The following is a 26,715-nucleotide window of genomic DNA, read 5'->3' on the forward strand; positions in this document are numbered from 1 at the left end:
TGTTGATTCCAATTGCCTTTTGTCAGTTATTGTCATGAGAAGATGACTACTTCTTCATCCTGAAAAACCTTTAATTCCTCGGTTATAATTGCATTTTAGTCTCCCCTTCCTCTAATTCGTTTCATTTCTCCCCCTCCACCGAACCTCACACTCAAAAACAAATATTCTCCAAACCTTAGTTTTCCATCCTCTTCTTTTTACCTTATCACCTTCAGTCACCAAAGTCTTCAGCAACCACCCCATTCTTCAAAATATTCACCACAATATTCATCAGGTACAACAGGACTGGAGTAAATAACCCATGGCTTATTACTAAATAGCTCTTCAAAACTATTTTCAATACCATTTGCATATTTTTCTCTTCCCTCTTAGCTTCCAAACTTGTTGCTTTTTTTTTTTTTCCCGCTAAGCACCGTATTTATTGTAAGATACAACATTGATTGACCACACTCTACCAGAAGAGCTTTGCATAAACATATCTCCCAGTTTGACTTAGACCTCCAAGAATATTCTATCTTGGCACTGGTCCCTTTGTCCATACTCACTGCCCCTTCCCATCCAACTGCCACATCCATCCAACCCCAGTCCACCTACACTCTATAAATGAAAACAAGACATCTACTAAACAATCACACAGATGACTCTAATCAACTTGACTTTAGGCTTCTTTTCCGATATTACCTACTACAAATCCTACCTTTCAATGTCAAAGTAAACATTTCCAGAACAAAGCTGTTATTTTTACCTGCTCCTCTTTCCCTCAAACAAATTACTCTTTTTTTTTTTTCTGCTCTTAGAAGCACTATCTTGCCATTAACTCAAGGCCAAAACTCAGACATCCTTAACTTCTTTCCTATTTTCTAAAATGTAACTAGTCATTGAATTTTTTTACTTATGTTCCTGCAAGTATTTTTCTTACTTATTCTCTCTCTCACCTTATCAATAATCTTTGTTACTTCTCACTTATCAAGATTTCTAATAAGTCTGCCTTCTTTTCTTTTTTTAATCTCCAATCTATTCTATGAAGTTCTGCCAAATTAATTTTCATAATCCTCAACTGATTACTCATTGATGTTATTCACAGTCTTGATCAAACACTTTTAAAAGATACTGATTGACTAGGGAGTAGATTTCACATTTTCTGGCTCAGTGTTCAAAGTTTCTCCATGATCTGAGTGCCCCTTGCACTTCCATGGACCTTATATGACTAAACTGGACTTAATCACTTCTTCCAAGAAGCCTAAGAGACGCTTCACCAGAAGTGCTGTCTACATTTCTTAAATGTGAATGCATTTTATGTTTAATTCCGCACTGGTAATTGTCTACATTAATTTGAATATTAGATGTGAGTGTTTGCCCTGTTTCTCTTAATAGGCCAAAGGAGAGATTTTGTTTCTTTCATGCACAATGTAATGAAAATCTATAAAACTTTGAATCAGAATATCTAAGTTCAAGTCTTGATTCTACCAATAACTACTCTTCTGACATTAAGAAAGGTTAAAATATATGACATCTTTGGTATGATTTTTTTTTTCCATTTGTTAAGTGATGGTTGAATGCACATCTAGAATAATTTTTTACATATACTGTGTGAACAATACATGATTGGTGAATAAATAAATGTCCAAGAGAAGAAAGCTTCCAATAGTCTCTCAGGTTGGTCAGAACTTCACAACAAGCATTTCCCAAAGATAAGAGAAAGTTCTTGAGAGCATCAATCCAAACAAATTCTCCACCTTTTAGGAATTGTAATTTACAAATGTCTCTGAGTTGGAAGTACAGCTTTGCATTTTAAAGATCATAGTGTCTGGCACATGATAAGAATACAATTCCCACACTATATTGCCCTGACAATTCATTCTTGATGTTATATCACATGCCATGTAGATATAGATAGCTTAAGGAGGCTCCGGGGACAAGAATTTAATCAGTCTGTGCCCAAACAGAAATCATATGAAAAATACAAATTGGGTAGTTCAAAAAGATATAATGAAGGGATTATCCACAAAGATGCGGGAACACTGAGGAGAGTAAAATAACATTAAATCTGTTCACATATTTAGGTCAAGGTTAGGGAGTGGCCACCAGAACCTAGAGGGAGGAGTCAATATAATGGGACACCAGAAGAAGGGCCTCTATGAAGGAGCACTGACAGCCTGAAGAGGCCCCTCAGAAAGAGAGAAAGGGCATAAGTGCTCTCCTTTTTTTTTTTTTTTTCTCCAGCTTCTGTCAGAGCTCCCCATTGGCAAAACTAGTCAAAGCCAGAGGGCAAGGGAGTCCATGTACATCAGCCTCCCATGGCCAGTAGTAGGATGCGGAAGGGGAGAAGGTAGATTTGGAGGGGCAAATGGAGGATACTATACACATTCATTCTGAATGTGATTTCTGACACCTTACAGGGCTTTTACTTTGGTAAGATGAACATCCAACATTTACTATTTTGTCCTTTTGTTCATTTGTTCATTTTGTTCATTTAGAAATGCCATTAGTTTAAATAAATAAATATATTTTATAGAGCTACATAAAAGATGTGTTTGGAAGGATTTCAAGTAAGTTTTCTGAATATTTTAGTCCATTTTAATGCCTTGAAAAGGACAACCTCTTCTAGGTTATAAATACAACAGATTTTCTGAATTAACTTTATTGCATAAATATAATGCTTATCATACTGTTCTTATCTCCCTAGTCACTTTTTATTCTTCTTTAGAATATGTAAAGTGCCCCTCACTTTACAAGCACCATGTTCATGTTCCAAACTCATACAAATAAAAAAGAATTTATTGTGTGAATAGGATTTACTAATTGGACAGATTTATTTTTTTTATTCCTTAGGAATGTGATCTGTGACCCTAATAGCATGCAAATGCAGCCCTCAGTTCAGAGACAGTCATAGCATGAGACTGAAGAAAGGGAAAATTCCATAAATATTATATGTGTTTTTACCAAAGATACCTGAACAGTATCATAATGTTTCTTAATGAGTATTTTTCATGTTCATTTCAATGCTTTTTTTTTTATACCTCATTCTTGGATAAACGATCTTCAGTCCAACAGCTCAAATTCTTATGGGTTTATAAGAAAATATAGGATTTATAAAATGTATAAAAATTTGCTTATAAAAAATAAAGGAAAATCAGGGCCCTTTTGCAAAACTATTATCATAGCATAACAAATCCCTAAAATTTAGAAAGATCTATAGTGTCTCTTTGGAATTATATTAGCTATGTCTACACTGGTAATCATATGTCAGACTGATTTATTCACGTTTCTAGAAGTCCTTGCAGAGTACCATGATCTCTAATGCCAAGACCTCAAGAAATAGGAGAGGAAAATCTGGTGATAGTGGCTTTTTATAGTTACATGGTACCATTTAGTACATTTTGTTGGAACTAAATTGACTCCCAGCACACAACTATTTGCAGGGAATATGACTATGGAAAATTTGAGTTAACCTGCATTACCTGACTTAGCTTGGTCCAACATAAACTTGTAACCCACCTGCCAATATTCATAGTCCCACTGTATTGGTTTTACCCAAGAATACCACACATCAAACTCTTCAAGACCTGATAAAAGAAACCAGCCTTGCTGCTAACCACCCGTGCATGTATTTCAGTGTCCTCCTAAGGGACTGCATCCCAAAGAGACTCCTTTATGCTACTACAAATTTATTTTACTCCCTCCCAAAATTCTTTTACAAAATATTTGCAGTATGACTAACTCCTCTTTCCTTTTATCTTATTGCTCAATTCCTCCTTTTAAATTGATTTTCAAAAAACAGTTCTTTATAAATGTACTGCATTAGGAAAAGGATTCTTATTTGCTTTGGTGATCCCATTACTGGGTCTGGAACATAAGCAGTGTTTAGTAGGCATTTGTTGAATATGTAAATGAATGGTTAAATAGATAAAGACGTTAAAGAAACAAACTACACTCTACTACTGTTTCCTTTTCTTTCTTCTTTTGTTTCATTTTTTTTCTTTTGTTATTTACTTATTTTACTACTTTTTTTATTCAAGTATAATTAACGTACAGTGTTATATTAGCTTAGGTGTACAACATAATGATTCAACAATTCTATTACTGTTTCCTTTAAATAAATACTTTTTCCACTATAGATTTTAACTTCCAAAGCATTAAGAGGTGAATGTCAATTTGAGAATGCAAGCACAAAGGATGTGCTAAGGTTTAAAGAGAACTGTCTGGGTTTCCATGGAGAAACAAGTTTGAAAATGCTATATGTACCCCTGCTTGGGGTATCAATGTGCATTAACATGTTAAAGGCTCTGAGATAATATGTCACTTAAAAAATATATTTAGTTGAGTGTTATCTGGAAATCATTGTGGTTCTTCCCTTTCCCCCTCACCAACCACATATAATCTGTCCACAAGGTCTTTGCGTTTGACCTCCAAAAAATATCTGCTCACCTCCCTCCATCATTGCATCCATCCCTTCAGTCCAGGGCACATCCCTTCTCAAAAGAACACTGCAATGTCCTTCTAACTGGTATCTCTGTTTCCACTCTTAGTTTCTTAAAACCATTCCAGCAAAAGAGCCAAAATGAACTTTAAAAAAAAAAAAAATGTTACCCTCTGCTTATTCCTAAAATATATCAATAGGTTTAATATTCTTAAAGTCTAATCTTCGTATATTAGCCTACATAGAGTCTCATGACCTCTGGCTCAAGCCTCACTTCCAGATCTTATCAACTACCACTCACCTTCTCCATGACCACTCTTTTGTCCACTTAGGCTTCCTTCTATGCCTTTTCTATACCAAGCCCTCTCCTACATGAGGGGCCTTTATACTTAGGTTCCCCTGCCTGAAAACATAGCTTTCAGCTCTTCTTAACACCAGCTTCTCTTCATCCTTCAAGCCTCAACCCAAATGCCATCTTCCTTCCTTCCCTCTGTCTTTTCTGTCTTTCTTTCTTTTCCTTTCTCTTTCTTTCTTTTCCTTCTTTCTTTCTTTCTTTCTTTCTTTCTTTCGAGCACACAAGCAGGAAAGGGGCAGAGAGAAAGAAGGAGACAGAGAATCCCAAGCAGGCTCTTTGCTGTCAACATAGAGCCAGACACAGGGCTCCATTTTGTGAACAGTGAGATCATGACCTGAGTCGATATCAAGAGTTAGATGCTCAACCGACTGAGCCACTCAAGTGCCCCTCTTTCTTCCTTTTCTTTTTTTTTTACTTGAAGTACAGTTGACACACAACGTTACATTAGGTTCAGGTATACAACATAGTGATTGGACAAAAGTCTACACACCATGCCATGCTCACAAGTGTAGCTGCCATCTGTCACCATACAGTGCTATCACAATATCCACCACATCACCAACTTTATTTCCTTTGTAGCACTCACCACCACTTTAGTTTTTGAAAATTCTGATTTTTCTATCCTGGATTACAAACCCTTGTTTCTCTTGCTTACTAGAATATCCTCAACATCTAAATAATGCCTGGCACATGATAGGGATTAAATATTGCTGAACCAAAATGTTTGTTCATGGGACCCTCTTTCAAGTAAAACTTATTAACGTTGCACGAACACATTTTGGGAAAGTCAAGTTGCCATTTTACATAAGATATCCATGTATATCTTCAGGGAGTTAATATCTTCCATTCACATATAAGAGCTTTATAATTCTGATGTAAAAATGTAACACATATGCTCAAAAGTCCATTACACCATACTGATATATTTTCATTAGCCATTATATGTTCTAATTTCTGCAAAGAATTTTCCTTTTCTTTGGGTATTTCCTTACAACTTATTCCATCCTTGTCTTGAAAAATTCATGATTAAGCCTTCTTCAAGCCCTTAGAAGCTTGGAAATAGTTTGAAGAGCTTCAGAGTTTTTTTTGGTTTCTTGGTTTTTGTTTTTGGACTGAGAGACATAACCATCATACAGCTTTATTTCTTCATTCATAGATTAGGAAACTGAAATGAGGCCCTAAGAATTAGTGTATTTTTTTCAAAATTATGCAACCTTAATTAATGCTATAGTCCTGGTCTGGTTTATAGTCACATTTTATTTTATTTCCCCCATAATTCCTAAATCCACAAGGTAAAGATTAGGGAGTATATACAAAAGACAGGATCCAAAGGGTCAGATTGAGCAGCACCTGACTTCAGACAGAGACAATGATTGGAAAGACCCACTCCCAACTCCATTGCAATGGAGCAGTCTGAGTGGTTGTACATGGTGACAAAGGTGGGTTTAGAGGACAATTTGATTTCCCCTTTACCTTCTGATAACTGGAGGGACATGTTCTAACAAAGAAAATCTTGGGGCACCTGGGTGACTCAGTCGGTTACACGTCCGACTCTCGATTTCAGCCCAGGTCATGATCTCACAGTTTGTGATTCAAACTCCACTTTGGGCTCTGTGCTGACAGTGCAGAGCCTGCTTGGGATTCTCTCTCTCCCTCTGTCTCTGCCCCTCCCCAGCCTGTGCTCACGCTCTCTCAAAATAAATAAATAAACTTAAAAGAAAGAAAGAAAGAAAGTCTTAACAGCTCCCTTGTCATTTATTTTGCTGATCTGCCTACAAGTGGATGGTATCCAAAAAGAGAATAATAAACAACTTCTCACTAAATCAAGTTAACACTAATGCTTATAACATTTAACGGATCTTTTAAAATCATCTTCATGTGGCTGACGAATGGTAAAATTACACAGGTCTTGAGCAGGAAGCTATAAAGGAGAGAAGTAAATCTTACCCCTCTTCTGATAATACACACACAGTTTGACACAAGATGCTTCTTAAGTGAACTGGAAGAAGACAGCCATCCTAATAGAAAAATGGGCAAAGTACATAAACAGGTAATTTATAGAGTAGGAAATCCAAAATGCCCATGAAAAAAGCATATAGATAATCAAAAAAATGCAAATTAGACAATCATTAGTTTCACATTACACATATTTAAAAAGGCAAAAGTCAGAAGCTGGTTTAAGTGAATTATGGTAAAGATGTGCATTTGTGTATGTGTGCATGTGTGCATGCACAGGTGTGTCTGTACGTGAGTGTATGTGTGCGTGTGTGTAGGAATTTCCATACAATACTGGTGGGAAGTCAAACAAAAGCTGCTGTTGTCAAGAGCAATCTGACACAATTTAACCAAATTAAACACATGCATATCCTATGACGTAGCAACTCCTGGGTGCACTTCCTTCCAAAATTCTCACATTGGTCTGGAAGGAAACACGGACAAGGATGTCCACTGCAGTGCTGTTTGTGGCGGCGGGAAGTTCACAGCAGTTTAGAAGTTCACCACCGATAAATTAAAAAGGAAAGGTGGTAGCCTCACACCATGGAGGGCCTTGGACAACTGGAAGTAATGGACGAGAGGTGCACATGACAGTATGAGTGGATGTTAAAAACACTCTTCTGGATAACAAAGAGTAAGACACAGTGTGATTCACATCACAATAACAAATGCAGAAATTAAAAATAGATGCTCACAAATAATACACATTTTTCAAGAAAACACTTAAAAAACATAACCCACATGGACTGTATTAGAATGATTTCCTATGCAGGACCGGTAAAAAGAAATGGGGAATAAAATAAGTAGATAACATGAGTACATAAAAAGCCAAAAGAAAAGAAGCAAGAAAACAAATGAAAAAATAATAAACAAACACAAAATAAACCACTGAAAGCACAAAACAGAGGGATGTAAGGAGAAAATAAACAGAAGTAAAAACAGTTTCACTTATTCAGAAGCAACATGAACCTAAAGCCTCCAAAAATGAAGTGAAATTTCCCTCCTGCAATTTCCACTCCCCTCCCCCAACTCCTAGGGGGTTAGAAGGCACCACACTTCATTTCCAGCCCATGTAATTGTGAAAGACGAGGAGTGGTAAGAGGCCGAGAAATGAGCAAGGCTGAACCAGGACAGCAATGCCAGCCATGTGTCTGGCGTTCAATTCCTCATGGTAAGCACAGACTGAAACTGGAAAAGAAGTCCATCTCTGGTTTTGCCTAGGGGGTGATTAATAGGTGAGTTTGGCTTGTAGCTGCCACTGGTACTGAGACATTGTTCAGAAGAGAGCAAAAGAGGCCAGGACTTGTACAGGGCGTAGGGTTCCCGCTGGGAAATCGGAAAGTCAGAGTATTTCTTACCAGGTCAGAGGATTATGAAAGTCTGACCATAAAGATACAGCATGGCTTTCCTGTGACTTGCACAAAATTGTAGCAATTTTCTGTTTAATAAAACTGCTTTACAGAGTACATAAATTACCTGCTTTTCCAGTTTCGTGCATTCTGATCCTCGATGTGATTCATCCCTATCTTGTTGCCTCACCTAGTTTCCCGATGGTGAAGACAATTTGCAGAAAGAAGTTGCTGAACTATTCATTTTTAAATTTTTTACTTATTATAGTTCAATGAGTATGTCAGAAAAAGCAAAACCATAAAGATAAAATCCATTTATCTTTAAGCAGAGTGTTGCATTCAGAGGAATTTAGCTGTAAAATTATTAGTGATATTTTTCTGGGAAATGACAGTATAACAGAAAATGAGTTGACACTTTTCAAATAGGTATTGGAGACGCTTTGGTGCCCTTGCCAGATAATCACACGTATTCTCGGGATGCCCTGGAGTTTCTGGCAAAAGAACAGACAGTGCAAGGCTTGACATTAGACAGCCCATTTACATCTACCCCAAGATATGTGATTCTGGGGAATGCAGTGCATTTCTACCATTAATATTGTAGCATTAGAAAATATTATAGGCATCCCTATAGCCAAACACAAAAATATGTACAATAACATTTTAAGCATATTACTAAAATATGGCTCTTACATGCTGAAGCCAAAAGGTGTTTGAAATGACTATAGTTGAGAAAATATCTTACAAGGTCAGGAGAACACAAGAGATTCCCGTCCAACCCATCTGCCATGGCCATCCATCTAAATCCAGAGTTAAAAATGTATGTATGCTATCCATCAAATAAAACTAGTCCCCTCTTCTGCATTCCTACTCCTTCTCCTGGGAAAGTGACCATGGAGAAGTTTCACATGATGCCAACAGTAAACTCTTTTCAAAGGTCTACAGAACATGAGAATATCTAAATCAAGATAAATTTATCTACCATTGGTGACACAAAACATAAACCATTGTTTGTAATGTTTTATAACATCGGATTTATGACATACAGAATTTACTTTTCATCAATGTATTCTACAGGTCATTGTTCTGAAAACACTGCTGTACCAGGAACTGTAGAATTTGAAAGGTAACATGAGTGATGATTCCTGTTCTCCAAAAGCTTGATGATGCAATGCTAAGGAAACAGGAAGAATTATGTCATATAATTAGTGTCCTTATAAGGAGTGATAGTTATTACTATTTAATGATGATACTTCAGACTTTCTACCGTTCAGAGATGATCATTCTAATAGAGAATGTTATTGAGAAATTAGTATCTTTGCTCTTTGCTCCTACAGACCCAAACAATAAAAAGAATGAAAAAGTAGTATTTTTAATGAGACCAGAGTTTTGAATTCTGGAATCCCTTGGCCTAGAATTAATAGTTTTTTTTCTGATTCAGATGCAGAGAAAGTGAATTAAGTTGGCTTATCCCCGAGTGACAGGAGATGACAGGTTTTGTGTTTTGAAGGTAGAGACAAGTGAGGCTAACTGAAAGTCTGGTAGAAATACACTATTTCTAACACATGGCAAGAAGTGTCAGGAACACGGATAGGACTGCTTATGCAACCAGAGGAATTAGTCCCAGCCCCAACTATGTGACTGAAATTGGACATTCCACCTTTCTTGCATTTAGGTGTCCTGAATCCATGCTTATCCACTTCATGAAAATAAACTAAGGTCCAGTTTACAAGAAACGTGAATTTTAAAAGACCCTTCCACTGACTTATTCTGTGATCTCCTAGACAGCTTATTTTCTATTTTTCAGTCTATTTTTTCTTAATAAAAACAAGAATATTCCTTCATTCGGTTATATTTATATTCCTTCATGCCGAACCCCATGTTAGGCACTAGGAGCACAAGAAAAAAGTAGGCCACTTTTCCTGTTTCTGAGTAGGTCTCAGCCGAGTCAAAGTTACTGGCATATAAAGAACTAAGTACATAACAAGCAGAATCATAAATGATGCACTGGGAGAGAACAGAGGGTAGCAAACTTTCCCTGGGAAAGTTAGGGGAGACTTGTATAGTGGATGCTGTCACTACCCCGACCAGGGCACACTCCTCCCCCCATCAGGACTACACCCAGACCGATTCCAGGAGACCCTAGCCCCTTGCACTAATTCAGGGCAACTCTGCATCATTGTACACAAACAGGCTGTGAGCGAGATTTGCTTTGAGGAACCCTGGTTCCAACCAAAACTGCTTTCCTCGTCTGCTCCCCACAGGAGCTGATTCCAAAAGGACTTTACAGTAAACATTCTGCAAGCAAATCTCTGTCTCAATTTGCTTTCTAGAGACCTCATGAAGGTTTGGCAAAGGAATTGAGACTCAAAGGTTTACCGAGGGTTTGCTAAACAAAGGTGGTGACAAAATTGGTTTTACCTAAGCCCTGTGGTCCTAGAAAATAAAGATGGTTAATCCTCCCAACCTTTGGTTTTCCAAAAACCTCCACCCTGTTGTGCTCCAGGAAAGGGCTTACTGCAAAGAACCACCTTTTCAACCTGACTTGGAAGACGCTCTTTCTCCGGACTCCCAGAAGACTCTTGCATGACTCCCTTGTTCACATATGACAATGCCAGACACCAACCCTCAGCATTCTTTTTTTGCCTCATAAATGATCAGCTAAACCACTTGTCCCCCCAGAACTAGACTGACAAAGAGATAAACTTTCCTTGTTCACTTGACTGATTCCTTCTTATTACAAAAACCCAACCTGTAAAATTATTCCACCTATAACTTCCCTATTCTGCTCTATAAAATATAAGACAAAGCCACTCTACCAACACACTGATCCTCAGATCTGGAGTGCTCTTCCTTTGTAATATTCTAAACAAAATCAATCTTCCTACACATTCTGAGATTTTTGCCTTTGGCAGTGAAATGAATGCAGGCACAAGAAACATGTTGAACAAAGGCACTAAGTACGAAAGGACCTGGTATTGTCCAAGAGACACTGGAAATTTGATGTGGCAGGAATGTAGACTTGTGGTCGGGGCCAGAGTGGATGACAATCAGCTAGGGTGGACTGAAGCGCCTGGCATGGTAAACCAGGCATTTGATCCTTACTATGGGGAAACTCCAAAGGCCTTTTTACAGTCCTTTTTGGAAGTAAAGAGCTTTGGCCACCAGCCAGGGGAGAATAGGTCCTTCAATGGACAAAAAGGCTTTAAAAGTTGTCGTCAAGAGAACAAGGTCTTCAGCTCACAAATCTTTAAAATCCTCAAAAGCATTTTGGAAAACTGTATATCCACCTGTAGATTTATGTATAAGATGCACTTAAGATTTTTCATAAAAAGTTTAAACACTTGCTTGTAATTTCAAGTATGTTGTAAATAGTGACATTTTGGAATGAAATATTCATATCAAGTTTTAAAAAGTATCCAGAAGAATCTAAATAGTCTAGATTTATCTAAAACCTAAGTGAACAAGCATTTTGCTAATTTTATATAGTTCCTTTATCTTCTTGAACTTGTGCATTTTATTTCACCAACACATTTCATACTAATGTAATGTATTTTTATGCTAGAAAGGCTTTTACTGGAAGTCTTTTACATTAGAAGTTATAATACATCTTTGCTACAAAAATATGTATATATTTTTTCCTGTAGCCATAGTCTAAAAGTTTTTAATTTTTCTTCTATAAGAAATTATTCAAAAACATAAATATATTATAAATGAATGATTTATTATTAAAGATAAAAACAGAATTTATTGGAAAGTCACCTCATAATGATATGGATCAAGCTCATTTATTTCTAATTAGTTTACATATGCACAAATGAAAATTATTGCTAGAAGAGAGAGGGTTCAGCATAAAATCTATTTTTATTTCATGGATATAAGCTACAAGCAAACAATCAGATAAGTAAGTGGATAGGAATCAAAAGATTTTTTTTATAACAATGAACAGTATCACTCTGTTCTTTAAATTCTTATGAATTTCTGGAACACCTAGTTGGCTCAGTTGGTTAAACATCCGACTTTGGCTCAGGTCATGATATCATGGTTCATGCGTTCAAGCCCTGCATTGGGCTCTGTGCTGACAGCTCAGAACCAAGAGCTTGCTTCAGATTCTGTGTCTGTCTCCCTCTCCCTCTGCCCCTCTCCCATTCATGCTCTCTCTCAAAAATAAATAAAAACACTAAAAAAATTTTTCTTTAATTCTTCCAAATTTTATAGCAAAATCACGTGGTAATCTATTATTAAAAAATATCTGAACACTGTATCAATTCATAAGTTGTTAGGTAGCCCTGCTGTTGTATTAAAAGGAAAGAATTAGAAACCAACTTATTTACAAAGGCTCTATTATAGGCACTGACACTCTCAGTTTCTTGGAGGAGCACAAAGGCTTTACCCAGATTCATTCAAAGACTAGCCTTATGTGTACCTCTTTCACTTAAAGGTATTTTATTAATCCAATGTACTCAGACAGGGAGGAGGAAATGAAATATTAAATTCAATACATCTTTGTTAATGCAACAATCTTTTTTGACAGTATGGTTTTATCTTATCAAAGCTTGGGAGCTGCAGAGTTAACTCATTTACTTTGTGGAAAACGTCCAGCATACAACCTAATTAGCAAAACAAACCCACATTATCCAACCAATCAACCAGATCAGCAAAAAATCAAACTTCAGGTTTTCACTTCCAATAAAAGTGTTATCACATATTTTTAGAAATATAAAAATTCTGTGAAGTTAATTAGAAATCAGATCTTATAGATTACTAAAAGTAGTCATTAAGACTAAATGTTTTCATATCTAATGTAATTTATCCATATTCTAATAAGTTGAAAACATGATAATATGACATAAATTTCTTAATTTGTAAGCCCATCATGTGTAAACTTATGAGTTATTTATGAAGTGAAGAGTATGATATAAGGCATAGTATTCCTTTGGTAAATGTGTACATTTGGTGTCTAATTAAATAAAAACTCTATATAAAATACAATAAATCCAGAATAAAAATTCCCTATGTATTTCATGAAAGAAATGCTATGTACTGCTAAAAATTACTTAGTCCAAAAATATTTTATAGACAAAAAAGATTAGCCTGACAAATCAGAATAAATATTTTATGAAAATAATTGAGAAAATAAGTTTAACTATATTAGTAAATGATTAACTCCAGTCTAAAAGAAATCGTATGTGGGGGCGCCTGGGTGGCTCAGTTGGTTGAGTATCCAACTTCAGCTCAGGTCATGATCTCAAGGTTCGTGGGTTCAAGCCCCGTGTCGGGCTCTGTGCTGACACCTCAGAGCCTGGAGCCTGCTTCGGATTCTGTGTCTCCCTCTCTGTGCCCTTTGCCTGCTCACATACCATCTGTCTGTCTGTCTCTCTCTCTGTCTCTCTCTCTCAAAAGTAAATAAACATTAAAAAAAATTTAATAAAAAAATAAAAACATATAAAATGCACATTTACAGTTTTAATCCAGTACCTTAAAATTTTTGATAATGTCTAAATAATTTCCAGTTACACGTAAAAGAATCAACAATCCAATTTTTAATCCTTTAGTTCTTCATTATTGAGCTAATGGCCTGGCTTGAGGATGACTATTGAAAATAGGGAGTGCCTGGGTGGCTCAGTCAGTTGAGCATCCAACTCTTAATTTCAGCTCAGGTCATGATCTCACTATTCACGGGTTTGAGCCCCACATCCGGCTCCACATTGATAGTGTGGAGCCTGCTTGGGATTCTCTTTCTCTCCTCTCTCTCTCTGTCCCTCATGCTCTCTCCTTGTCTCTCTCTCTCAAAATAAATAAACTTCAAAAAATCTAGTTGGAAAGAATCGGTTAACTTTAAATGACAAACCTTGTTCTCAAGACACTCTTTTTCAAGAACAATGCAGTTTCCCACACCACTCAAGGCAATAGAAAAAGCAAAGTCACTTCCTTTATCCCACCCTGCAATGTACCTGAATTTAGAACATGACAACACAACCAACCTTCAAATGCCCTTTTGCTTAGAGCCCTGGAATCTTTTACACCTTGGGAAAATGTACCATACTAAGATTTGGGTGAAGGCTATGTCTTTGTTTCATAGAATGGGGGTATAACTGTTAGGAAAAGAAAGGTGGTGAGAGAAAAATCTACCTGGATATGCAGGAAGGTTCTCCTCAGATAGGTTTTAAGAAAAATATATATGGAATTTGAGGATCTAGAAAATAATTCCCTTAACTGTCTTTGCAAACTCCCAAAGTACTCATAGTGCCGTTGGAAGACTGTCATCAGAAGGCTCTAGAAATAGAAAGCAAATCATGAGAAAATGAACAAAAGCATGAGATATCAGGCAGAGTGTTTATGTCTTACTCTATGTCACAAAAAGATTTTGCATACTTGCTTCTCTGTAATATTTCCATGAAAGAATAGAAGAAGTCCATTTCTTTCTGCCCCAGACAAAAAAAGAAAAAATTTGTAATTAAGGGTCATTACTCGCAATCATTTCAGATATGAAATAAGAGGGTCACCTTGCTCCCAGTTGAACAGTGACCAATCTGTACCACTGAGTTTGCCTCTCTCTTTTTTTTTAGGTTTTTGTTTATTTATTTTCCAGAGAGAGAGAGAGACCCCAAGGGTGGGGGAGGGACAGAGAAAGAGGGAGAGAGAGAATCCCAAGAAGGCTCTGCACTGTCTTCACAGAACCCGATGCGAGGCTTGAACTCATGAACCGTGAGATCATGATCCTAGCCAAAGTCAGACACTTAACCGACTGGGCCATCCAGGTTGCCTGAATTTGCCTCTTAAGACAAGGATAGGATGGGGTGGGCAGTAGAAGTGGGGTGGCAGGAGACCTCCGGGGGGGAAACAGGGGGAACATCTTCACTATTCAATCATTTGAAATAGCTCCAAGAAAGTAAACTTTCCCATTGTACAGCTAAAAACCACTACAAGCAATATCAGCTTATTATATAACACTTTTGATAGGAAAATTAAAGGAATTTTATTTAAAAAACTCTTTAGGCTGATATCTGCTTCCTAGACCTCTGGATATTTCATGTACTGCCATATGAAGGAAAGAATTAATTCATTTAGGACCTACTAAGTAGAAGTCCCTCTTTGACTAACAATTTATCTCAATGAGGTGATACATAATGTTATATTTTTTAATTTTTTTTTACATTTATTTATTTTTGAGAGACAGAGTGAGACAAAGTGAGAGTGGGGGAGGGGCAGAGAGAGAGGGAGCCACAGAATCGGAAGCAGGCTCCAGGCTCTGAGCTGTCAGCACAGAGCCCAGTGCGGGACTCGAACCCACAGACTGTGAGACCTGAGCCAAAGTCGGATGCTCAACCTACTGAGCCACCCAGGTGCCCCAATAATGTTGTATTTTTTAAATTGTTATATATACAAAACATATAAATAAAAAAGAAAAGGGTATTAATTTTTTGACCTACTTTGAATTTTTTTAAACCTAAAAATTGAAGAAAAAGAAAGAAGGTAAGTCTTTCTAAAGAAAGTCTAGTAGGAAACTGCTTGAGTGCTTTAATTTCCATTTTAAAAATTAATCTTGCAACATTTTATACAAAATCTTATAATTGGTTCCACAGTTAATTAAAATTTCATTAGTGAGCAGATATGAAAAGCACAGCTTATTTGAAGTATTTATTATTCCTTCTTGGATTGTTAATGAGTTAAACCCTCAAGTGCATCTGTATTAAAGTCACCTTCCTGCTCATCTATCTACATTCTCAGGAAGTAATATGTGAAAACCAAGAGGGCTTCATATATTTGGTGCTATTATTTTTCCTGCCTAACTTGAGGATGTAAATTTATTCCATGGTACTTTCTGAAAAATTAACTACTGTTTCAGCTATCATAGTCTTTTCCAGTCCAGTTATTTTAATAATTAAGATTCTATTTGAAGTTCATTTTCATTTCAGCATATTATAATTTTTGTCAACATTTTTTTTCTTCATCAAAAGGTTGGTTTGGAGTCACGTCAACAATATTAACTGTCCTAATCTGTATACTCTTCACGAAATAAGATGCTATTTCATTCTCTGGAGTTTGGTTTATATTTCATAATCTATTTAAAACAGATTTAAAATCACTGCTACAAATGTCATGTGATTTTGAAGACACTTGGGATATTTCTTAATTGCAAATGTCCTACTATGAAATTGATTAAATTATCTGTGAAGTAAAATGGAGACATACAGATAGTAGTAATAGTGAATATTATTAATATCTACTTCTATATTCGGAAAAGCATGAAAGCCTTCCTTAAGGGTTTAAAATATTTCCTATTATGAAAATTTCTCATTTAATTTATTACAAGCCAATTAAAGAAAACTATTATAACTATGAAAATTAGAGCAGACTAATTACTGTAAATATACATTTTTCTCTTGCTGTAGCAAGGCGAATTTTTCCCACCTGAAGTGGGACCTGAAGTGGGAATAAGATGTTTTCATGAGGGGTGTGAAATTTTGGGAATTCTCCTATCTTTCTACAACAAATAGCTATGTAGGCATCAAATCCTAAATTCATTTAGGGACAAATACAAAGATCAGAAAAGGGAAGGCTCTATATTAGAATGAACCACCTGAAGTTACTGATATTTGACCACCGTGGAGGCACAGAATTGGCAATTTCATAAACTTCAGCCTATAAAGTCAACGTTTATTTATTTATTTTGAGAAACACAGAGAGAGAGTGAGCAGGGGAGGAGCAGAGAGAGAGGAAGAGAGAGAAAAGCCCAAGCAGGCTCCACACTATCAGCACAGAGCCCCATGTGGGGCTGGAACTCACGAACTGTGAGATCATGACCTGAGCCTCTTGATGTTCATTTTTAATCCGATTTTCTGTGGTTTTAGACTATGTTCTCCATAAAGAAGTTCTGTGGCAGTGTCTACATTGTTATGCAAGAAGAGTGACAGGTGCTAATGCCATGTGGACAGGAAACTTTGTAGTTCTTTGTCATTGATTCAACCAGACAAGCTCTGTTTTTTACCTTTTTTTATATAATGGAGTTCCCAGTAAACATTGTTTATAAAGAAAGAGACCCACATTTCAAAAAAAATTAAAAAACATTTAAAAATCACAGATAAACTCCAGTATTACAAAACAAGAGAGTGAAATGAGAGTATCATAAAAATACAGAGGTGATCTCATCCAACACCCTCAATTTTAAAGGACACTGAGGTCCTGAGAGATTAAGGGTTTTCCCAAGGACCACAGTGCTAGTCAATGGTAAACACACTACAGACCCAACTTATTTCAATTCAAGTCCAGTGTTCTCTTCAATATAGCATTTGACAATATTCTGCCTTATAATTATAACCCAACCCTTTCATTTTCTAGGCTGTATCTCTCTAGTTCCCTCATCTATGCTTTGTGACCTATGCTCTCCAGATACTCCCTCACCCTCATTTCTTCTGACATTCCAACTTGTCAAGTTTCCTACTAATGAAAGTTAGCCAGGTACCAGAGCATAAGCTGATTTTGACCAATGCCAAGTACAGTGGGACCACGCCCCATTTGTTACAGGCACCGCAGTTATATTTTTAGTCTAGCATTTCATTAGTCACTTTATGCTGGAAACGAAAGTGTCAGATGTTACTTTCCAGACCATCCCAAGTTTCTGCCACTTTAAGAATTAAAGAGGCAAAGACTATGAAATGTCACCTCAGAGCCCAGAAAAGAAAACCATAATGAGGGTGAAATGGAGCATCCTGGGTGAGAAATGGACTGTATCATCATAACAAAGCTCTGTAGGAAGTCCTAGTTATCCTGCAGTAAAGCACAGTCAATTCGTGCAGATTGAAAGATAGAAATAGCAGACCACTTTTTTAAAGGAAGGAAAAAAACAAAAAGCCCTGTTGTTTAGCACTGGTGATCCAGCGTCTTTATGGGGAAAAAAAAAGTACAACCTTCAACTAAGTGAACTAGTCTCAGAATGGGGGAGGGAACAGTTATAAAGTCCATTTTAAAGTCTGTGGGATATAGAGATGGGAAAAACGCTCTGACTACCCAAACTCACCTTTTGTGTGAATACATATTTTGTAAGGCCTAACGTCAAGATTTTAAATGTAAATCAAGGCTGGATCTGCCTTGTGTATTCTAAAGCACAAAATACTAATGACTTTGCATGGGACCATGCAGCTACTACAGAAAATTGAAGTAGAATGTATCCAAATTTCTCTCTCTTTTCAGCTCAGGGTCATGATCCCAGAGTCAGGGATCAAGCCCTACACCACATCAGGCTCTGCACGGAGCATGGAGCCTGCTTAAAATTCTCTCTCTTCCCCTCTGTCCCTCTGTCCCCCTCTCACTCTCTCTCTCTCAAAAAATGAATAAACTTAAAAAAAAAAAAAAAGAATGTATCCAAATTTAAAATGAAACATAGAGCAACCACAAGAAGTGTCCAAGCAAGTAAATTTGCTCTCACAAAGGTACAAGGTTATTTTAAGACCTGAAGAACCTTGGGGCTCCTGGTTGGCTCAGTCAGTTGAGCGTCCGGCTTCGGCTCAGGTCATGATCTCACAGTTTGTGAGTTCGAGCCCCGCATCAGGCTCTGTGCTGACAGCTCAGAGCCTGGAGCCTGCTTCAGATTCTGTGTCTCCCTCTCTCTCTGCTCCTTCCCCCACTCATACTCTCTCTCTCTCTCTCTCCTTCTCAAAAATAAATAAACAGTAAAAAGTTAAAAAAAAAAAAAAAGACCTGAAGAACCTAAACAATTTATCAATAAAGCTGAGGCACACTTACCAATGTACAGCACAGTATACTTCAACAAGGAATTGAAATCACATTTCCCCTGTGATTTGATAGTGTGATGATATGTCTTTTAAATTTTAACTATGTCAATTTTTATCGCCAATTTGTGTGAAATTGTTACAATAACAAACCTTTTTTTTCTTCACCACCAAAAACGCCAGTGCCATTTGGATGAATATGCTTGCCTATCCCATTAATTGATATATTAAAACCTCACAGACACTTGTGTCAGTTTCCACTTTTCTGTTTTCCTTTTCTTAAATCCTTACCATATATTTTTAAATAGGTCACTTTAGGACATTGTCATAACTCTTCTTTGTCAAAAAGTTTCTTTGATGAAGAAAATAATCTAGTTATTTTCCTGTAGGTTAACATCAGAATTTTTGCCAAGTTCCCCCTAAAAATATTCTTAAATTTTTTTTTAATGTTTATTTATTTATTTTCAGAGAGAGAGCACTTGTGCACAAGCAGGGGAGGGGCAGAGAGAAAGGGAGAAAGAGAATCCCAAGCAGGCTCTGCTCTGACATGGGGCTTGATCTCATGAACTGTGAGATCTCGATCTCATGAACTGTGAGATCTCGATCTCATGAACTGTGAGATCATGACCTGAATGGAAATCAAGAGTTGGACTCTTAATCGACTGAGCCACACAGACACCCCTAAAAAATTATTTTTTAATTTGATCAAGAGTCTGTTAAACCTATCATTGAGTGTGAGGAAAATTATTAGTTGTTCTGACATTTGTGAGCTCTTATAATTTTGTAGACACTATGCTATGAGCTTTACAAAAATTTATGACTTGATATACTCACAAGAACCCCTAGCAAGTATCATTATTATCCCTAATTTATAGATAGTGAAACTGAACTCAACAACTTTAGGCAGCTAGTAAGTGAAGGAGCCAGAATCCAAGCCTGGGCCAATTTCATTTCAAGTCCATGTTATTAGTTATCATGATATACTGCCTTCTCATCAAGTACTACAATATGTATATCTTTCCATCTATTCAAGAATCCTTATATATGCAGCTGTTAAATGTTATAGGCTTTTTTATATTTCTTTATATTTCTTAAGTTAATTCCTAATTTCATTCTTTGTTCTATTGCAATTATGAATGAAATTCCCCTGTTATTTCAGCTAAGTGGTCATTACATTGTTAATAATTATTAATTTTACAAAATTTTCTTAAATCCAATAATGTTAGTGTGATTACTTAGTTCTAGGATATCTACACAAAAAATTATATCATCTACAAATAGTGATAATTTATCTCATGCTTTCAAAACACTCTAGCTTTTACTGTTACATGTCCAATTGCATTGACCTTCTGTAATACTATTAAATAAAAAGTGCAAAAAATAATTTAATGGAAAGAGAAGGTCTTTTGATTCGCCATTAAGAATGATGTAGCTTTGGGGAGCCTGGGTGGCTCAATGGGTTAAATGTCCGACTACAGCTCAGGTCATGATCTCGCAATTCACGAGTTCGAGGATTCACGAGTTCGAGCCCCGTGTGGAGCTCTGTGCTGACAGCTCAGTTCCTGCAGCCTGCTTCAAATGCTATGTCTCCCTTTCACTCTGCCCCTTCCCTGCTTGCGCTGTGTCTGTCTGTCTCTCTCTCTCAAAAATAAATAAACCTTAAAAACATTTTTAAAAAAGAATGATGTAGCTTTTAGTTTGAGACAATTTTTTATTAATTTTTTAAAGTATTAATTTCTTAATGATAGATACATTAGATTTTATTAACTTCTTTTTCAGTGTCTGTTAATTTATTTTTCCTTGTTTAATCTATTAATATGAAATAAATGCATTCATATCAAACTATCCTTGTGGTCTGATACAAACTACTTACTCACGGTGAGTGTTTTTCACCATGGTGGAGTATATGAATTTATTAACATTTAATTTAGAATTTTCTTTCTAATGAAAAGTGAGATTAGTTGGTAATTCTTTTGTGCACTATCTTTTTCAAGTTTTGGTATTGTATGTGATACTTCATTAAATGATTTGCTTATTGAATCAATCAGAATACCAGCCAGAAACAAACATCATATAGTTAAATTAAGATAATTCAAAAAAAGATTAATAAAATGACAAAGTACAGACAGGTGAGCAGTAAGTAGGGGGAAACAAGCGACTAACACACCTGGGTCTTAGAAAGGAACGGTCACCAGAACCTGGAATGAGAGAGTAACCTGAAAATGGTCACTTTGAGAAAACCTGTGATCTTCATTTGGGATCTCAAGCAGCGAGCTCCTCAGAAACAGATCCAAAGGAATAAATAGTGCACCCTAGCTTTCTTCCTTCCTCCTGTCTCCTGCTGGGTTTCCAGTTTGGTTGGACCCAGTCCAAAAGCAAAGGGCAGGGTGACCTTTGATGTAGTATGGCTGGGCAGAGGTCAGAGTGGAGAAGGAAAGTGGATCCGAGGAGCACACAAAGAACAAACAGCTCACACGGGTTTTAAGGGCTCTGTGGTGAAGCATAGGCTACCGAAACGAGTTATTCCTTGAAAATTTAAATGGATGATTTTCAAAGACTTTGTGACTCTGGAGCCTATATTTTTAAATAATTGGCTGTTTTTTAAATTTCTTTCCTGATGATTACATTAGAAAGGTTTCTACATCTTGAGTAAATTTTAATACTTTTTCTTCAGAAAGTCATTCATCATTGAAATGTATAAGTTGTGTGCTTTAATAAGTATGAAATCCCTTATGATTTCTATCTACTCTTCATTTATTGTCAAATCCTTTCTCATTTCAAACTGAGTTTGTAGATTCCTTTGTAGATTTTCCATTGATTTGGCTTATTTTTAAAAACTAGTTCTTGTATATATTTATCAATTTAACTGTAACTCTTCTAATTCTTATTTTTAATATTTTTACATATGTATGTGTGTGTTTATATATATAAAACCTACTTCCACTTGGATTCCTTAAATTTCATCATTTTTCTTTTATTTCTATCTTTTCAAATTGAATACTTGATTCATTTCTTTTCTTCTTTTTTTTTAATTTTCAAAACACATCAAAGTGTTTACTTCTGAGTATACCTCTGGCCAAATCACACAAGCTTTGATATGACATATTTCTTTTTCTTTGTTAAGCTGTTGAATTGTTGAATTTTTATTTGCTCTTTGTCCTATGGTAGTTTGTGGGGATGTTTTATATATTTATTTATTTTTATTTTAGAGAGAGAGAGCGTACCAGCTAGGGAGAGGGGCAGAGGGGGAGAGAGAGACAGAGTCAGAGACAGAGAGACAGAGAGAGAGTGAATTCAAAGCAGGGTCCACACTCAACACAGAGTCCAACACAGGGTTTGATCCCATGAGCCCGGGATCATGACCCGAACTGAAATCAAGAATCGGATGCTTAACCAACTGAGCCACCCAGATGCCCCTGGGGATGTTTTAAATAATAAAGAATTTTTATTAAAATTTTTATTAAGTTTTATTTTAGGTAACCAAGGAATATGGCCTATATGGTCCCTACCTTCCATGAGGTAACCATTCTACTGCACTTAATATTTATCATTTTCATTTTTAAAAAGTTCATGGTGTATATTCTGTGTCTGCTAACAAAATATATTACTTCCTTTTAAATTTATATAAGTGATATGATACCGTATCCTTTTTATCCTTGCTTCTTTTTAGCAAAATTTTATATTTTTTAGATCCATTCATGGTTGCAAATAACCATAGGTTATTCATTTAGAGTGCTATAGAACTTTATATTGCATGTATGATCCACAGTTCATGCATCTATTCTTCTGGAGATGGACAGTTATGTTCTCTTCAATTTTTCCAAGTATAAACAGTGTTGTGTAGCTCTCCTTATGCACATGAAGAAGAATTTTCATAGGGTACTTAGGTTATGCACATCTTCAATTTGGAAAGATATTACAAATTATGTTCCAAATTGATTGTAACAATCTCTGAATACTTTTTTCTAACTTATTTTTTTTTAATTTACATCCAAATTAGTTGGCATATAGTGAAACAATGATTTCAGGAGTAGATTCCTTAATGTCCCTTACCCATTTAGCCCAACCCCCTCCCTCAACCCCTCCAGGAACCCTCTGTTTGTTCTCCATATTTAAGAGTTGAGTACTTTTTACCTTAGAAATGTACTGGGTTTTTTTTCCTTCCCCCCCCCCCCCAAAAAAAAGAGGTTAGAGTGGGAGAGAGCCAAAGCATAAGAGACTCTTAAAAACTGAGAACAAACTGAGGGCTGATGGGGGGTGGGAGGGAGGGGAGGGTGGGGGATGGGTATTGAGGAGGGCATCTGTTGGGATGAGCACTGGGTGTTGTATGGAAACCAATTTGACAATAAATTTCATATATTTAAAAAAAAAAGAAATGTACTGAGTTTTTGAGGTAAGATTTCATGTTAATAAATGCTCCTTTAACACTTGAAAAATATGTAACCTATACAATAAACCAGAATGATATGTTATTAAATTTCAGAGAAGTGTTTTAGTGTAGTACTTACATGAGTAGGCTCTGACTCCAGAATTTCAGGGTTCAAAGTCCAGCTTCTCCACATTCAAATTTTATGCCATGGGCAATTTAAGCTCTCAGCAGCTTAATTTTTCTGTCTGTAACTGGGGACAAGAGTAATACTTATGTACATGGTTATGGTGAGGGTGAAATGAGCTAATGAAGAAAGTGCTTAAAACAGTGACTGGCACATGGTTAGTACTCGACAAATATCAGCTTTATCATTATTATTATCATATCAAATTTACAAGGATCAGAAAGAGTGATGTAGATCAAGAGTAGGAACTCATACTTTTTTAAAAAAGGGAGTGAAATTTTATTGCTTTGCTGTTGAATGTGGTAGTTAATTTAATACACGTCATGCAGGGGCACCTGGGTGGGTCAATAGGTTAAGTGTCCAACTTTGGCTCAGGTCATGATCTCATGGCTCATGAGTTGGGAGCCCCATGTCAGGCTCTGTGCTGAGAGCTCAGAGCCTGGAGCCCACTTAGGATTCTGTGTCCCCCTCTCTTTCCCTGCCCCTCCCTTGCCCATGCTCTGTCTCTCCATCTCTCAAAAATAAACATTAAAAAAAACTTAAACTAATGCAGGTCATGCAAAACTTTATGGGATTCACTAGCAAGAACAAACTCAATTGTTTCTCTTTAGGATTTCTTGAGACAATAATAGCAGAATAATGAAGGAAATAATGAATAGAATACATGAAATAGGTGTACTGAAACCAAAGCAAACTAAACAATTATGATATTTAATGTAAATGGAAATTTTTGGGATAGGGATTGTATATTCTAATATTGATATCTTACCTTGAAATCTCCTAAATCAGTGTGAAACAAAATACAGTGTTTGAAAAGTTTAATGTCCACTGAGATAGCATGTAAATGAAAATAGAAAGCAAAGAGTGGCAGCATTAAATTTTAATTTGTGAATAGATAATGAATAATGCAATCAAAAGAAGCAAAAAATAAGTAAGGAAGCTAAATTTTCTTGTAAAACAAAACTAGCCTTAATTAAAATTAAAAATAACCTTAACAGGCTGTGGCTTATAAGAGGGACACACACATCCAATACTAGTAACTTAGAAGATAGGGCATAGACCCTGTCCTACTCCTTCATGAATACAGAGCAGTTTATTACTATTTTATCTGTGTAGGCATTACAATGAAACAGTAATAGACACGAAGGCAACAAAAGACATAACGAATCTTATTTCAGGTGCCTATCTTGCAAAGATACTGAAACTTGACTGCACAGAGATGGCTACCAAAGTAGGATATGAGGCAGCACTCTCTCATTTGGGAGTACAGTTTTTTGAACTGAGTGTCTTATTGTGTCTTATAAGTGTGTCTTATAAGTGTCTTAGTGTCTTATTGCTGCTATAACAAATCACCATAAACCTAAGGCTTAAAAAGACACACATTTATTATCTTGCAGTTCTAGAGGTCAGAAGTCTAAAATGGGTTGGCAGAGATGTGTTCTTTCTAAAGGATCTATGGCAGAATCTATCTCTTTGCTTTTCCCAGTTTCTAGAGTCTGCCTGCATTCCTTGGGCCATGGCTCCATATCATTGACTCTATAATCACATCCCCTTCTATGGCTTTGATCCTCCTGTTTCCCTCTTATAAGGACCCTCGTGATTACACTGTGCCTACCAGGATAATTCAGGATAATTTCCTCATTTGAAAACTTAATCACATCTGCAAAGTCCTTTTTGCCATGTAATATAATAGATACACAGTTTTTAGGGATTAGGACACACACTGAGTCCCCAAAGTCCTTCTGTTACACTCAAGGTGGGAGATACTAGAGTATGTTAATGAGAATAATCTAGTAAAAAAGAAAAAATGATGATACCATAGAAAGAAGACAAGACAGTAAAATCCTTAAGAAATTAAAGGAAAGGGGCACCTGGATAGTTCAGTTGGTTGAGCATCTGACTCTTGATTTTGGCTCAGGTCATGATCCCAGGGTCAGGGGGTTGAGCCCTGTGTCAAGCTCCATGCTGAGCATGGAGCCTGCTTAAGATTCTCTCTCTCTCTCTCTCTCTCTCTCTCTCTCTGTCTCTGTCTGCCCCTCTCCCCTGCTTGTGCTCTCTCTCTTTCTCAAATAAAAAATTTTTTAAAAAGAAAGAAAGAAATGAAAGGAAAAGAAAGGAAAGGAAAGGGCACACAAGTATGCTTATTCCATTTTAGTAGTACTTGGCACAGTTTAAGGGCTTGGTAAATGTTTGCAAATACATGCTATTTTGAAGACCAAGTATTTATTTAGAAAATGCCAAAAGGCAGAGATTTGTGTTACATTTGCACTACTCATAGCAAAATTAAACAAAAGCAAAGTTATCTAGTAATAAGTTAAAAATACTACTTCAGAATCCTACTTAAAAGAGAGATATGAAAATATTTGAACAATAAAAATATAAACAAAACACATCAAAATTTGTAAGATATTACCAAAGAAATATAAAAGAAAATATACTTTTCTGAATATATATAACTGATACCATCCTAAGATGGGAAAGAAACAAATTAAACCAAATAAAGTTGGAAACAGAAATGATACAACTAAGAGTGGAAACAAGCATGCTTGGGGGAGAGGAGACAAAAATCAGTAAAAAATGAGCACCAGAAACAATAATTAGCTGGGAATAAGGAGTTAAAGCAACTGGCCTTCAATCATTCATTTCCTTCAAGAGGTGGAAAGACCCCCAGAGAAAAAGGCCAATGACCACCTTGTCACCCAGACCTCCAGGTAAAGAGACTAGAAATATTTGTTAGGAAGAACAGTACTTATTTCTGGAATGCCTTTAACAGGAAGTCTCAAGCTAAAGATTATTTAAAGCAAATAGAATCCAAGATGTAAGGGGTGTGATTCCTCAGAGAATGCCACTTGAGCTCTTCACCCAGGATATAAAATACAGGTGTTTCATAACTAAAACACTTTCACTGTGGCATTGCTCCAGTCAACCTCACATAGAGACCTCTCTATTCCAGATCAGAGGAGCATATTTGAAACAGGAAGGACCTCTCTCTGTTGCATCTGAACATTTTGACTGCCTGTATCCTTGATCTTATTTGGTGAAATTTGTTACTAGGTAAGATTTCTGATTCATGTGAGTCTGACTTTTCAAGCCAATTTTGGACATTGGTAACTCATTAATCAACTGAAGAGCTTAACATCAATGATCAACTATTGGCTCAATTCAAAAAAATATTTAATAAATTTTATTTTAAAAAATCTTTTAAATTGTGACAAATAATCTCAACTATAACATTCATCCTGCTAGAAACCAAAGTAGCATAGATAACTATTTATAAAAAAGAATATAGTTATCAAATGGCCATTCCTTAAAG

At 36.2% G+C, this 26,715-nt stretch overlaps 1 protein-coding gene across 1 annotated transcript in view; it reads left to right on the forward strand.

Annotated features, from left to right (window-relative positions):
• CAPZA3 (capping actin protein of muscle Z-line subunit alpha 3) overlaps positions 1 to 26,370 on the forward strand; it is a 32,903-nt gene extending 6,533 nt beyond the window's left edge. Inside the window, exon 2 of the mRNA XM_060658247.3 lies at positions 26,356 to 26,370. The gene's annotated coding sequence lies outside the window, so the exon portion shown is untranslated. The remainder of the gene's footprint in view (positions 1 to 26,355) is intronic.
• The last annotated feature ends 345 nt before the right edge of the window (positions 26,371 to 26,715 follow it).

Source organism: Panthera onca, chromosome B4 (genome assembly GCF_046562875.1).
Source record: "Panthera onca isolate mPanOnc1 chromosome B4, mPanOnc1 haplotype 2, whole genome shotgun sequence".
Classification (NCBI taxonomy): domain Eukaryota; kingdom Metazoa; phylum Chordata; class Mammalia; order Carnivora; family Felidae; genus Panthera; species Panthera onca.